The sequence below is a fragment of the Lepisosteus platostomus genome, chromosome 9 (assembly GCF_059453375.1).
Source record: "Lepisosteus platostomus isolate fLepPlt1 chromosome 9, fLepPlt1.hap1, whole genome shotgun sequence".
Taxonomy (NCBI): domain Eukaryota; kingdom Metazoa; phylum Chordata; class Actinopteri; order Semionotiformes; family Lepisosteidae; genus Lepisosteus; species Lepisosteus platostomus.
The window spans coordinates 61529212-61542331 of record NC_142619.1 but is presented as its reverse complement, the minus strand read 5'-3'; the positions used below and the strand labels follow the sequence as shown (position 1 = coordinate 61542331).

General features: G+C 48.4%; 1 protein-coding gene across 8 annotated transcripts in view; it reads left to right on the top strand.

The window, feature by feature from the left end:
* Positions 1-18: 18 nt before the first annotated feature.
* pacsin2 (protein kinase C and casein kinase substrate in neurons 2) overlaps positions 19-13120 on the top strand; it is a 31279-nt gene continuing 18177 nt past the window's right edge. Inside the window, exons 1-2 of one of the 8 annotated variants that reach the window (XM_088646028.1) lie at positions 19-612; positions 12923-13119. The gene's annotated coding sequence lies outside the window, so the exon portion shown is untranslated. Of the gene's footprint in view, positions 613-634; positions 758-1014; positions 1579-10200; positions 11217-12922; position 13120 lie in introns of those variants that run through there. The other 7 variants (XM_088646034.1, XM_088646027.1, XM_088646035.1 and 4 more) reach the window with 7 other exon arrangements.

Genomic DNA, 13120 nt, shown 5'->3' with positions numbered 1-13120 from the left:
CGAGTCTGGCAATGAGAATGGGTGGGGAGGGCGCACAGGAACGTTTTTCAGCCTGCGTGTCGCGGGGTGAGCTCTACGGAAGACGATCGTTTTTTAAGATTTACCCAGACAGACCGAAACAACCCTTCTCCAGTTAAAAGTTGCTGTTACCCCCGCAGTCATCCAAAATCTTCTGCGCCTTTTTATGGACTTTTCCTAGCGATTCGGGCAGGAAATAAGACAAGATCATAGGGCTTCCTGGAAATGATAGCGTACCGTTACAGCTAGACCACGGGCACGGAAAACGGTGTGAAGGCACAGGTTTTTCCCGGCCTGCGACTGCAGCTCCTTCCTTCGCCTGACATTGAGGAGACCTTGCAGCGCGGCGCTGCCCCTAGACGAGCCTCCACGTGTGTCCAGTCGGGGCCCGAGGTGACGTCACGCCGGCAGAAAAAGTTCCCTCGGCAGAAAACTTCTGGGTGCGGGGTTGTGACGTCAGAGAGGCGCGCCGCTCCCAGTCTCGGGCCGTGACAGGAGCTGACCAGAAAAGGGAAAAAGCAGGAAACGCCGCAGGAGAGAGAAGCTACGGTCTCGAAACCGCGTTGCTTTGGCAGGGGAAATCGCAGTTTTAAGGTAAAGGAAGAATGCCACGCTTTCCCCCTGACAGTCGCTGTTTGCGGGTAGTTGAGAAACGCGGAGCTGTAGTTTGACTCGGAGTCGCGGCGCAGGAGGTGAACTCGCTGTAACTGTGTAACAGCCCGGAGACTTCACTTAATCTGTACGTGGGAAGGGCGAGGGGGGTGTTTTATGATGTATTTGATGCATAATGTCAGGAAAGAACTTGAAAAGGTTTTTTTTCTTTCCATCGACAGACAGCGAAAACTTTCGAGCAGTGACGGTAGTGCTCGGCGCAGACTAGTCCCTTGCTTCAGACTTTGTTTTTTTTAAAAAAAAACTTTTTCTTTACTTTTTTTTGACAACGTGGAACTCTCAGAAATACGATAATGATTTAAGTTATGCTTCCGTCGTTTGGGTGGTGTATTACTTTTCAGGAAATCACCCCGCTGAAAAGGCATTCCTCTATACGTGTGAATAATGAGTCTATTCTTTAAGACAACACGCAAACTTCGCTTGTTATTCGGCGACTAAACTCTTTAATCTAACCAGCAGGGAATTACGGGACCTGATTTTGTGCACAAATAAGGGGTGGCTGTTTTTATAACGCAGGGGGGCGAATTCTTCCTCGTAGTTCTTTGCTCTCCTGTTCCAGAGACACGCTGCCCGTGTAAATACGTGTTCGGGCTCTTCACGACGCCCAAGGGCATCCGTGTGATAGCGGTGAGGGGATGCCCGGGGCTGGAAGCCTTTAAAGAGGCTACAGCTACCCCCTTCATCCCCGCTCTCTGAGAGCCGTGCAGCTCTGTGGAAAGTGATTGCTCGGAGATGCGCCTGCGGGAGAGACCGTGCTGCCTGACGAGTCTCTCCGTGGGTCGGGTGGGGCAGCACTCCGTCTTTAACTCGAAGGCTGGATCTTTTTTTCAATGACTAGAAGGCAGCGAGCACGGGAACTGTTTTTTTTTTGGTTCTTCGCACTCTGTTGTAAGTAGCGCTGTTTTGAAATAGTGCTGAAAGCCTGTTTTACTTTCCAGTACCGCCTTCCCAAGCGTCTAGTAGGGAACGGTGTGGAGTCGAGGTAGGGCGCTGGGGATCTAGGTTGTGGGTTCAAATCCCAAGTGTCTCTGTGCCTATTGCTGCAATAAGGTTCTCCCTTAGAGGAATTCTCTCCTAGAGGAATTTGTGTATATTAGTTGTTTTGGGTAAAAGTGTCAGCCACATATAAATAAAATACAACAGTTCCTACTGAATAATGCATGCATACTGTAAAACAACACCTTGATATTATTAAAACATAATACCACTAGCATGTCGGAGTATGTTTAGCAGTCTGAGACTGCCTGAGAATGCAGCTGCTCCTTAAGAAATACTGCTACCGAACTGGAAGGTTGTGGGTTCAAGTACAATACCAGGTCCGAGACCGTTGTTGTACCTTTGAGTGAGGTCATTAACTTGGACTGCTCCAGTAAAATGCCCTGGCTGTACAACTGGACACAGAGTCTGCTGCTTTGTATAAAAAAACGTCCGTTCGCAAAATTGGCAATATTGGAATAGAGTACATGAGAGAGTGTTTAAAATAATGTGACATACAGCTTGATGTGTCATGTTCTTAATACCAGGCAGCTGCAAACAGTTCCTGCTTTTAGTGGTTTCTATGAAACTCAAGAATCTTTTCAAAACTTTTACAGGAAACCCCGGAAATAGATTTGAGAAGTTGCTTTAGGGTGAAATCGTAAGCGTGCACTTATTCCAGCACTGTCTGTTGGAGGCCTGTGTTGAAATGTACAGTACATGAGGGATCTCTAACGGCTTGCGAAGTAGTGTTGTGATTGGACAGGCTTCTCTGCCTTATCGCTGCGAGTACAGTGACGGTTCAGGGTTGTTGGAAGGTTGAATTGCTGCTTGATTGACCTCATTGCCTCGAGGTCATTGCCGTTCCTTCGGGAATCCAAGGTCTTTGCCCACATCGAGTTGACCGTCGGCTCTTCTGGTGACAGCCTCCTTTGGGACGGCGCGAACGTGTGTTATTGCGTATCGGTTGACACGCGTGAAAGACATATTAAACATACTCCAATGGGCTTGTCAGCCCTCGCCTGTAGGTGAGACAGCTGGCTTCAGGCTATGGACTGGAAGCTATCAGGTCTGATTCAAGCTGCCCCCACCACTAGGGGGTGCTGTCTGACTGCCATAGCTGGATGGCATGGATAACCCTGTTAGTGGTCAGGCTCCTAAGAGTCGGGCTGTTTCGCAGGGTCACACCGGTGCCAGGCATCTGCCCAGCTCCAGTCAAAGCAGGGTAGTTTGGAAAGAGACCAGTGACTGTGGACATGTTAGGGCGGAGAAAGACAATGGGACTGTCCAGTCCCGGTCCTGGAGGGCCTGTGTGTCTGTAGCAGGGCTGTCCAGTCCTGGTCCTGGAGGGTCAGTGTGTCTATAGCAGGAGTGTCCAGTCCTGGTCCTGGAGGGTCAGTGTGTCTGTAGCAGGAGTGTCCAGTCCTGGTCCTGGAGGGTCAGTGTGTCTGTAGCAGGAGTGTCCAGTCCTGGTCTTGGAGGGTCAGTGTGTCTGTAGCAGGAGTGTCCAGTCCTGGTCCTGGAGGGTCAGTGTGTCTGTAGCAGGAGTGTCCAGTCCTGGTCCTAGAGGGTCAGTGTGTCTGTAGAAGGGCCGTCCAGTCCCGGTCCTGGAGGGTCAGTGTGTCTGTAGCAGGGCTGTCTAGTCCTGGTCATGGAGGGTCAGTGTGTGTCTGTAGCAGGGCCGTCCAGTCCTGGTCCTGGAGGGTCAGTGTGTGTCTGTAGCAGGGCCGTCCAGTCCCGGTCCTGGAGGGTCAGTCTCTTCAAAGCACCAGCACCTGAAGGGTTGGGAGAAGTTACAACATTGGTGCTATTAAATCAATAATGAGCTGATCTAGGTTATTAAAAGCTGAGTTTGGATGAAAACCTGCAGACACTGTCCGCCCAGGTCCAGGATTACCCACCCAGGTGCTAGTGTGTGCTTCTGTATCTCTAGGGTGTGCGTTATTAAAAAACGCATTCTGTAATGTCCGTTCAGAATCTATAGATAGTGAAATGGTAGAGCTGGAAAGAGGAAGTTGTATGCATGAGATAAAAAATATTATGACATGAAAACTGTAGTATTAAAAAGTGCTTGATGTATTGTTTTTTTGTTCTTACTGAGCATGAGAAATACTTTGTGAAAAAACAAGTTAATCATTTACAGCACGATATTTCTGGGATTGTATGTTCTGCCTCACTGTCCTGTGGAGCCACCTTGGTTTAATTGTGTGTTACTGTTGGAATCGGGGAAACTGGTTTGCTCATGGTGTGTTTTCGCCACTCTTAACAAGTGTAACGAGGACGGCGGCGCAAACCCCTTGATCAGCCTTCCTTAGAATACGGTGAAACCCGAGGAGGGGACTAGCTGAGACAAGCCTTCTGAACAAGGCTCTTGTTTGCATTGCGTAACATTCCTACATGACAACACAGTTCCAAAATACCGTCCCAGTGGAGTATTTCAGCGTGTGCTATTTTAGAACACTCAATACCCTGGAATTAAAAAATAAAAACACATTTCATATCGCCTGTGAATGCCGGCCTGGTATGAGGGGTAGTTCTGCCGTACAATATCAGATCAGGTCTTAATGAGGCGTATTTCACGGCCAGACCTTTCAATTCCCGAATTCCTCCTGAATGATAAACGTGAGAAAAATAACCTTCCAGAAAAGCTGTGTTTTTTTTTTAAAGTACATTTTTGTTTTATTCTTTTACCCCTCCCTACCTTCTGCTGCTGCCTGTGGCGTTCCGGACAGTGAAGGGTGTTGGTGCCCCGTCCAGGTCAGCTGGGGGGAAAGCCTGAGAGCGGGAGGGGGTGCCTTTGTGAGTGAGCTAGCGTGTTGTGTGCCGCCTTCTGTCCTGCAGAAAGGATAAGTGGGATCTGAAAGAGGAATGCTGTGTTTAGCCTTGTTTATAAGCATAGCCGGGGCTGGTGTAATGGAGGTGAGTTCGCGGGGAGATGACTCAGATTGCAGGTGACGGGGCCCGTTGTGGGCCCGTTGTGGGCCCGTTGTGGGCCCGTTGTGGGCCCGTTGTGGGGCCGTTGTGGGCCCGTTGTGGGCCAGTTGCCCCGGTGGGGGCGGGGTGGGATTGCGAGGGGGCCACCGCGGTGGTCTGCAAGAGGGCGGGACCCCCGCCGACGCCGATGCAGGGGGAAGTGGGGGAATGGCGCGGCTCCGCAAACGGGAGAGCAACACCGCGGTTCACAGAGTCGGCGCGAGCCTGCCGGCACGAGGGGGGGCGCTGCTGAAACCCAGTCCCGCAGCCCACCTGCTGGGAGGAGAGGCCGTCACCTGTGGGCAGGTGTTTCTTTAACCCGTGTCTCTACTGCCAGTTCCCTCGGCCCTGTTTTATCTGCTGCAGATTATTTCGAGAATGCTGTTTGGATTCTTTGATTCTCCGGTTTTTAAAATGTCATTTGTTTTGCTCGCAGATGTACAGTACGTCACGCAAGGTGATGTGTATTCTGATGTTACGCCGCTCAGAAGTCCATGTTGCACTCTTAACTTCCGCTGCCTGGCGTTCAGACAAAATTACCTCCGTATTTAAGTATCCGTGAAGGTGTATTAGAAATCATTTGGCTAACACTTATCTCAAGAGACTTCCCGTTTTGTAGCCGTTCAAACAGTTTTATGTATTTCACTGACGCATTCTGAATGTCTGAGTACCTTTCTAAATGGGCACCAGCAATACCCTTACAAAACGCTGTATGTCCACAGCCCTTACCTTCTCTGCTTCTTCAATGCTGGTCACAGATGTCATGAACAAAGTAACTGGCATGTAAGTCAGGCTCCAGAGACGCACAGCGTGCCTACAGGTAACCATTTGTATAGCACTGACCGTTTAGCTGAGGGAATGTACACCAGGAGGTTAAATTCCACGAAGATGAATTATCACTGTTTGTGCAGAGTTGGAAGCCTTGAGTCACCATTTTTGGGTGCCAAACACATATGATGATTAGGTTTTTAAAAATGTTTATTCCACCTTTGTCTTAGTTTTGTAATAGAGGAATTCCTGATTTATTGCATGTTTTTTTTTAAAAAAATACTCCTGACATTGGCTCACAAGTGAGAAGTTCATATCTCAGAGTTATTTTTCATTTCGCAAGTTAGAGTTTGGTAAATCAATGCTGCGTGGGTTAAGCATTACACTGTAACCTCAAGCAAGGTCGTTGCATTAACTGAAGATTAGGATTGTACAGATTACAGCACAGTGTTTTCACAGGCTAAAACTGAAGCACAGGAAAAAGAATGTATTGTCTCATACCACTAAGCAATAGTTTAGTTTATACTGAGTAGCCCAAGATCTTTGTTTATGACTGGAAAGAGCACAAAATACCAGACAGTGCTTTTCGTTGCTTGTCCGTTTTGTCCTCTGAAAGGTCTTATTTGTTTAATGCTCAGCTGTATGTGCTCTGTTGTCTGTGTGTGGTCTATGTACTTTTAATCAGTTTCTATCAAGTTTAGGTCTGTGTGGTTGCTAGTACCTGACCATTCCAAGGGTCCCACCCAACTGTTTCTTGAAACAAGCTGGTTTAAAAGCTTTAACAATATGGCTTGGGCAGCTTGTTCCATACTCCCACAACTGTTTGGATCACAGATTGTCTCCTCTTCTCAAGTTTTATAGCTGATTAGTGCCATATACTGTATATATACTGATGGAAAAATGAAACACAGCACTTGTTGTTGGACTGAAATTTCAACCTTCATTGCTGAAATAACAATAAACAAATGAGAATAATAGGAAAACAAAACAGTACAACAACAAAAACAGGAAAGAACTGTGAACATTAACAAGAGTTGTCTTGCAGTCCTTGCAGTATCATGTGTGACCGCCTCTTGCAGCCTCCACTGCTTGACATCTCTGACACGTCACTGTCCTGTCACTGGGGCGGGCATTGTGTCTGCCAGCAGTTTCCGCAGCAGGACAGGTTGCAGATCTGAAACGATCTCTCAGATGGACCCGTCTGATGTGTCGGTCCTGCTCTGGTGTGGTCACTCGAGGGCGACCGGATCTTGGACGGTCATCTGTCCTGCCACCCGTGGGACACAGTGGAGCGGCTCACTCCGTAGTGTCTGGCAACGCTGGCACATGACATGCCTGCCTGCAGCATGCCAGTGGCCCTCTCCCTTGCTTCTGGTGACATTCAAGGCATTATGGAATGCACAGAAAACTGACTAAGTGTGGCCTTTTTCTTGCAGTGACCTAAGCTTTTTTTTATGAAGGCCTTTTTAAAGGGGACCTGATCAGGCATTGTTCCACCTGGACCTCATTGGGTCAAAGTGCACCTTACGAGCTTTCATGTGATGGGCAAGTTGCAGTGCCTCACTGCACAAGCTGTATTGCTGGTCAGAGGGTTTAAAACAAATTGAAAGTACACAAGCTAAAACTATAGTATTCTCATTCCAGAAAATGTTGCATTTCTTTTTTCTATCAGTATATAATCAAGGAATTATTTCCATCCCGGAATACGACAAAGTACTTCACACATAGGAGGAGACCATCTCCACCACTGGAGAGCAGCAGCCACCCGGAGTCATCCTGCTCCTGCAGTCCCGCTGCACAGCCGAGCCGGTGGAGAGGAGAGGGAAGGTTTTCACAAGTGGAACTGAGGGGGAACTTGAGGGGGGTCAAATTGTAAAAGCCCAGAGTCGGGTTTACCTGTGATTATCGCCTCCACTCTTGTGAACGATACCATGGGAGCCCCGTAGAGCAAGCAGTCAGAGCCACGGTTTGAAGTCTGACCTAAAGGATGGCACCTCCTGCCACCTCAGTGGAACGCTGGTTTGGAAGTTCTGGTCCACCGGCACCACCTACAGCAGCAAACAAGTCTCCCATCCCAGTACTGACCAGGCCCAGCCTTGCTGAGCTTTAGAGACAAGATGCCGACGGGCTGCAAGGTGGTGAAGTTTCTAATGCAGGACCGCTTTTGCAGCAGAGGGGTTCCAGGAGATCTCTCTTTGAGCTGTTTTGTGATGACGCACACCGCTGTAACGGAAGGTGTCCACCTACCTGTTTTCGCTGGCCCTTCGCCTGTGTTTGCTCAGCGGTGGAAGCCAGAAGGCAGAGTCGGTGACCAGGCAGGTGGAGTACAGTGAGCGCCGCCAGTTCAGCTCCAGTGGCGCAGAGGCAGCAAGTAGCACTGGTCCCCGTCCTGCCCACCGGCGGTTCAGAGACCGTCCCGCGCTCGAACAGCCTGCGACGAGGGTGAGGAAATCAGCGAGGTGCTGAAGCAGGATTGTCAGTTTTGCCTTAACGGCGTCACGTTAGGGTGAGCTCCAAGGGAAAAGCAGTACGTGGGCTCCCAGGACTTAATCAATGTAATGCCTTGCAGTCAGTTGCTATCGCTCTTTGCAAGTGGAGGTGTATAGTAACACTCCGGTCCAGACCATCATGCATGGACTTCCTCTTCGATTGGTGCTTTTTGCCAAACACATCGCATATTGTTCTGCTTGTCTCCACCATCCTTGCTGCTCATGTGGTCAACAGGGTGGTCTCTCACTGAGCAGGACGTGGCTCCGATGCTGTTGAGTCCACCTGAAGTGCTCTCAACATACCAGTGATGTAAAAGTGTTTTTGTCTTTATAAGCGGAGCATATCGGTTACTTTCTTTCCCATTTTGATTTTCACTAGGCTTAACACTGAGCAGGTTAAAGAACCATATCACCTGTGCCAGCTCAACACTTTCACCAATAAAAGTGATTCACTGTCAGTGGGGAATGAATCAATAAATGAAAATGACACCAAAAATTTTCATCGGTATCCAGAAGCACTGTCTGTTTAAATTAGACTGACTCTCAAAGACAGACGTACGACAGCAGCTGATGATCTGAGTTTGGAACAGCAAAATCTAAACCACAGTGTTGTTTTATAAACTAAACTGAGTTTGCAGAGTCTGATCCTCTTCGTGAGGAATGCATCTGTGACTTAAAGAGAGCATTAAGGCTAAGACAGAAATGGTTTGCCAAAAGTATTAAACTTTGACCCTAGTTCTTTTTATAAACACAGCAGAATACCAAAAACTGAACTGGCTTTCTCTCCGGTGACGTACTGTAAAAGATTATAACTTTCCATTTATTTGACACTGTTATGCAGAGTAGCTTACATTTGTACACATTTATATATCCGGGCATTTTCCTGGAGCAGTCTGAGCAAAGCGCCTTGCTCAAGGGTATGACACCTGTGTTTCACCTGGGATATGAACCCACCACCTTCTAGTTACAATTCTAAAGTCCTCCAGATTGCTGCCTTAAAGAGACACTTTGCACTTCTGGTAACTGCATTGCCATATGTTGTGTTATACTGTACTTCTAACATTTTGATGTTTCCGACCTCTTAACCCTGTCGTATCGGGAAGAAGCTGCCCAGTCGTGAAGTTGAAGCCGATGCCCCACTAACTACCAGATGGCAGGGGGACTCAAATTTCCTCCTCTTAAAGAAATATATATATATCTCCAGAAAACAAATTCTATGTGTGTTCATCAGTGAGAAGGATGTTTAATCTATAAGCTTTGTTTAGAATGTTGTGTACAGTTTTGGTCGTAGGAAAGATATCGCTGCTCTAGAATCAGTCCAGAGAAGAGCAACCAGATGCATTCTTGGGATCAAGGGGATGAACTACAGTGACAGGGTGCAGGAGCTGAATCTCTTTAGTCTTGAACAGGGGCGACTCGGAGTGGATCTGATTCCAGTATTCGACACACTTCTTCAGAACCAACAGTGGAACAATGAAGGAAATGTGTGGCCTGAGGTCACTTCAGGCCAGTCTGTTAGTGGGAGGCTATAGGTAGTGATTTTGAAGTAGAACAATGGTCCGATTTCTAAAGCGGATATTTTAAGACATTATCTAGAGAGAATGTTTTCTGTTTTGGGGTTCAGGGTGACGTTACAGCACCACTTTAGTTTGTAATTCCAAAATGCCCCTCACACAAGTGATATTTGTCTCCCCCAGCTTTCCACAAAACACATGTGATCGACGCCATATTACATTCTCATATTGCTTAGACATCGGAGCTATTTTTGTGCTCTTCTTTAAATAGAAAAGTAGCATGAGTTCCTGCCTTCCTGCAATGTGCGTCAAAAAGTTGATTTGAATGCACGAAAGGTGTTAGAAGATAGAAGTCCCGAGCGGTAATGTCCAGTAATTAAGGAGACATGTTTGACTGCAGTTGTTTTTCTAAACCGGCCACTCTCTGATTAGCCACCCTGCATGCGCCGGTGCTGTCGGGTGTTGGCGTATCAGGCTGGAAATTCCCTCCCCAACCCGGTCACTAGTTTCTGAACGCCTGAAAGGATGTGATGAAATGTTTTCTGAGTCAGCTTGTTTGTTGCTGGGTCGAATACAGCTCGGTGGCATCCAGCAGGAAAGCGGGTGAAGCCAGGAAGGCTGAGCTAACCGCGCCGTGCCTCCTGCTTGCGCTCGGCCGTGCCGCTGCGCTGCCTGAGCACTCGGGAGCCGTGCGACCGCCCGGCGGCTGGGAGCTGGGTGCTGGCAAGAGCTCGTTCAGCGAAACGCAAGCCTTGCACCCTGGGCGGCGCAAACAGACGGCTTCGTGTTCCTGGCCTTCTCAGTTGGTTTGGTTCCTTGTCTTCTTTCCTTGCAGCGGCGATCGATGCCTCAGACGAGTTGTTCATCCAGTCTGCAGGGGTCCGCAAGGGTCTGAAAGGGCCTGCGCTTTGTATCTGCACTTCTGCCACACAACAGCAAGTCTGTCTCTCTCTCGGCGGTGGGGACTGTGCAGTGCAGACCTGGTTCTGCCATGGTGCCTGGCACGGTAAAGTGCCTGTGACTGTGTGCACTACAGACAATTCACTTCTATCATCCTTACCTGCTAATTATTCTCATCTCACCCCCAACATGCACTTTGACTGGTCCTGGATTCTGAGCTTATTCTCGGACATCAGTGGGGGTAAATGAATGAATGAACTGAACTGACGGGAAAGTCCGACAACATGAAGTGGGACTTGATGAGTTTGACGTCTTGCCCACACTTGAACGGAGCGCACTGCTGCCGCGACGCCCTGCAGGGTTTCTGCTCTGGGGCTCAAGATGCAGAACTGCAGCTGCAGCTAGAGCAGGCTTGTGGCTTTTGAGCTCCTTTTGGAATCCCGCTGAAATATTAACCACGGGATGAACAGAAGCTGAAAGCCGAGCCTGGCGTGGCTGGGGAGGAGTGGTTTGTTCAGAAGATCGAAAAGCTTGTTGATTTCTGATTAAACGGTGCGTTTTAATGAGATTGTCACGGAAAGGTCGGTTCTTGTCACACGGAGCCCTTTTGTTTTGATGTGGAACACTGCTGTATTGTCGTACCGTGGCACGAACAATAGATATTCCAGGCGCTGCTTTCCACTCGTTTCTGGAATGTGGGGGCGCAGTTGTGTATGCAGGTGGCCCTCTGTTCCCGTTGTTTCCACAGCGGCACTGATGGAGGGTGACTCTGGGTTGCGGGTTTGCCCACAGAGCCTGGTGCTGCAGTGATGAGCTGGGGTTCACTCCTGCCTCTGGACGGAAAGCTGCAGGCCTCCCACGGATGTTTTGCGATGTGCATTTCAGTTTTGACTTAGTTGGTGGATTTGTGAGTCATTTTATACCACTTTCGGCCTGTGTGCACCGAATTACCATGTGGAGTGCTTGCTCAGCCCGATTCTTGGGGAATGCAAGGATGTGTACGAGTCTGAAAAGAGTGAGAGAAATGTCACTGATGTGGTTCTTGTCTATACTGTAATCTCGGCACTCACTACTTGCTGTCATTAAACAACTGAGTAAGGATTTTTGGTGTTGCTTTTAAAGCTTCAAATTTTGCTAGGATTTAAGTGTCTTGTAGGGGAATTGTTTTTCTCTTTACATGACTCAAACTGCTGTTGAGTGTCAAAATGGATATCTTCGTAGCATAGTATTTCTTTCATTTTTTTACGATGCATTGAAGGCAGTGCCTGCAGGTTTTAAAGATACTTTAGAGACTCACTGTGTTTCTTAACATGCATCTCAGGGGGGTTAGCTTTGGTTTCTGGATTGATAAAGCAGGTATAGCGCTGTGCTGTCCAAATGTATCTCTACAGAAAAGTCAGGCATGTTGTTCCTTTAGAGCATATTGCATAACTGTCTATGCTTATCCGTGAGGCATGTGTACACCTTGGACTATGGTATTAGCCAAGTTTACTCTCTGGCAAAAGGCATGCAGCTCTGAAGGAATGCAGCAGGGCATGCAAAACAACACTGAGTGGTTTTCCTGCTGCTCTGTAAGGCCAGCTTACTCCCCAGAATACTGGCTCTGTCTGCGGTGATGCTCGCTGTGCTTTCATCAGGGAGTGGGTCAGGAGAGCAAGAAGATGCCAGCCCCCGGCCCTGTGCTGCCCCTCTGTCAGCCTCGCCCGCGAGACGGCTTCTCCTCTGCACGGGGCGAACACGCCGGACCCACAGCCTCTCCTGAAGCCTGTTTGCTGCCACGTTATTCCTGTTTTGATGGTCAGGTTGCGACACAGAGGGCTTCGTGCTGCAGACTGAGCCCTGGTCTCGGCCTCAGGCAAGAGGCGCTATCACACAAAGGCTGTGTTTAGAAGGAGCACCGGCCCAGGCTGTGTTATTATGCCACCGAAATGAGCTGTCTCTGGGCTCCCCGGGTGGTAGTTTGGTCAAAGCCTGGTATTTGAACTATATTTAGCCATACAGTTATAAATCTTTATGTGCTGCGTTTTATCTGGGCTGAGTCTGCAGCTCACGAAGGGTTCCGCCTGCGTTTGTGCTTTTTGTTTTAAAAAGCCAAATGCACCTTATAATTAAAACCTTCAAAGCCCAGAGAAAGCTGAAAGCAGGGTAGAAGGGTCAGACCTGCTGCAGTAACAAAGGAGTTAAGTGACTTTATTCTTGGCTGGAATGTAAATTCCATTTTGTGCACTTTATCCCCTTATATGTTGAAGGAAAGACTGCAGCTGTACCAAGTGCCATTAGCTCCCGAGTGCGCACAGTATTTCGACATAAAAAATGTTGTCCCTATTCTCAGTTTAACTCTGAAACTTCTGAGGTGTCCTGTTCAGTCTTGGGTAAAGTAAAGGCTTTTGATTAATTCTTCTGCTGCCGTTATTTTATCGTCACTTTGTTACCACACTGCACCTTTTAGCTTGTATCCATTTTTCGTCTGCCTTACTTGTCTGTGTAGATCTCATCCTGTGATTTCGTCATGTAAGCTCTGTTCTATAAAAATGTTGAAGGTTCTCAGCTCTGTTCTTAATGCTGCTCTGTATTCTCCTCTGATCTGCTTGTCTGCTCCCTCCAAAATCCCAGCGCACACAGACTCACGTCAGGGTCAGTTTTCCCAGATGCCAGACTTTGGACCGTGGCAGGGAGAACTGGAGAACCCAGAGGAAGCCCTCACAAATGTGGGGAGAACTTGCAAACTCCACACAGACAGTACCCATTGACCCAGTTCTGCGTGACAGCAAAGCTGACCGCTGCGCCACCTTGTTTCGATCTAAAGAAACG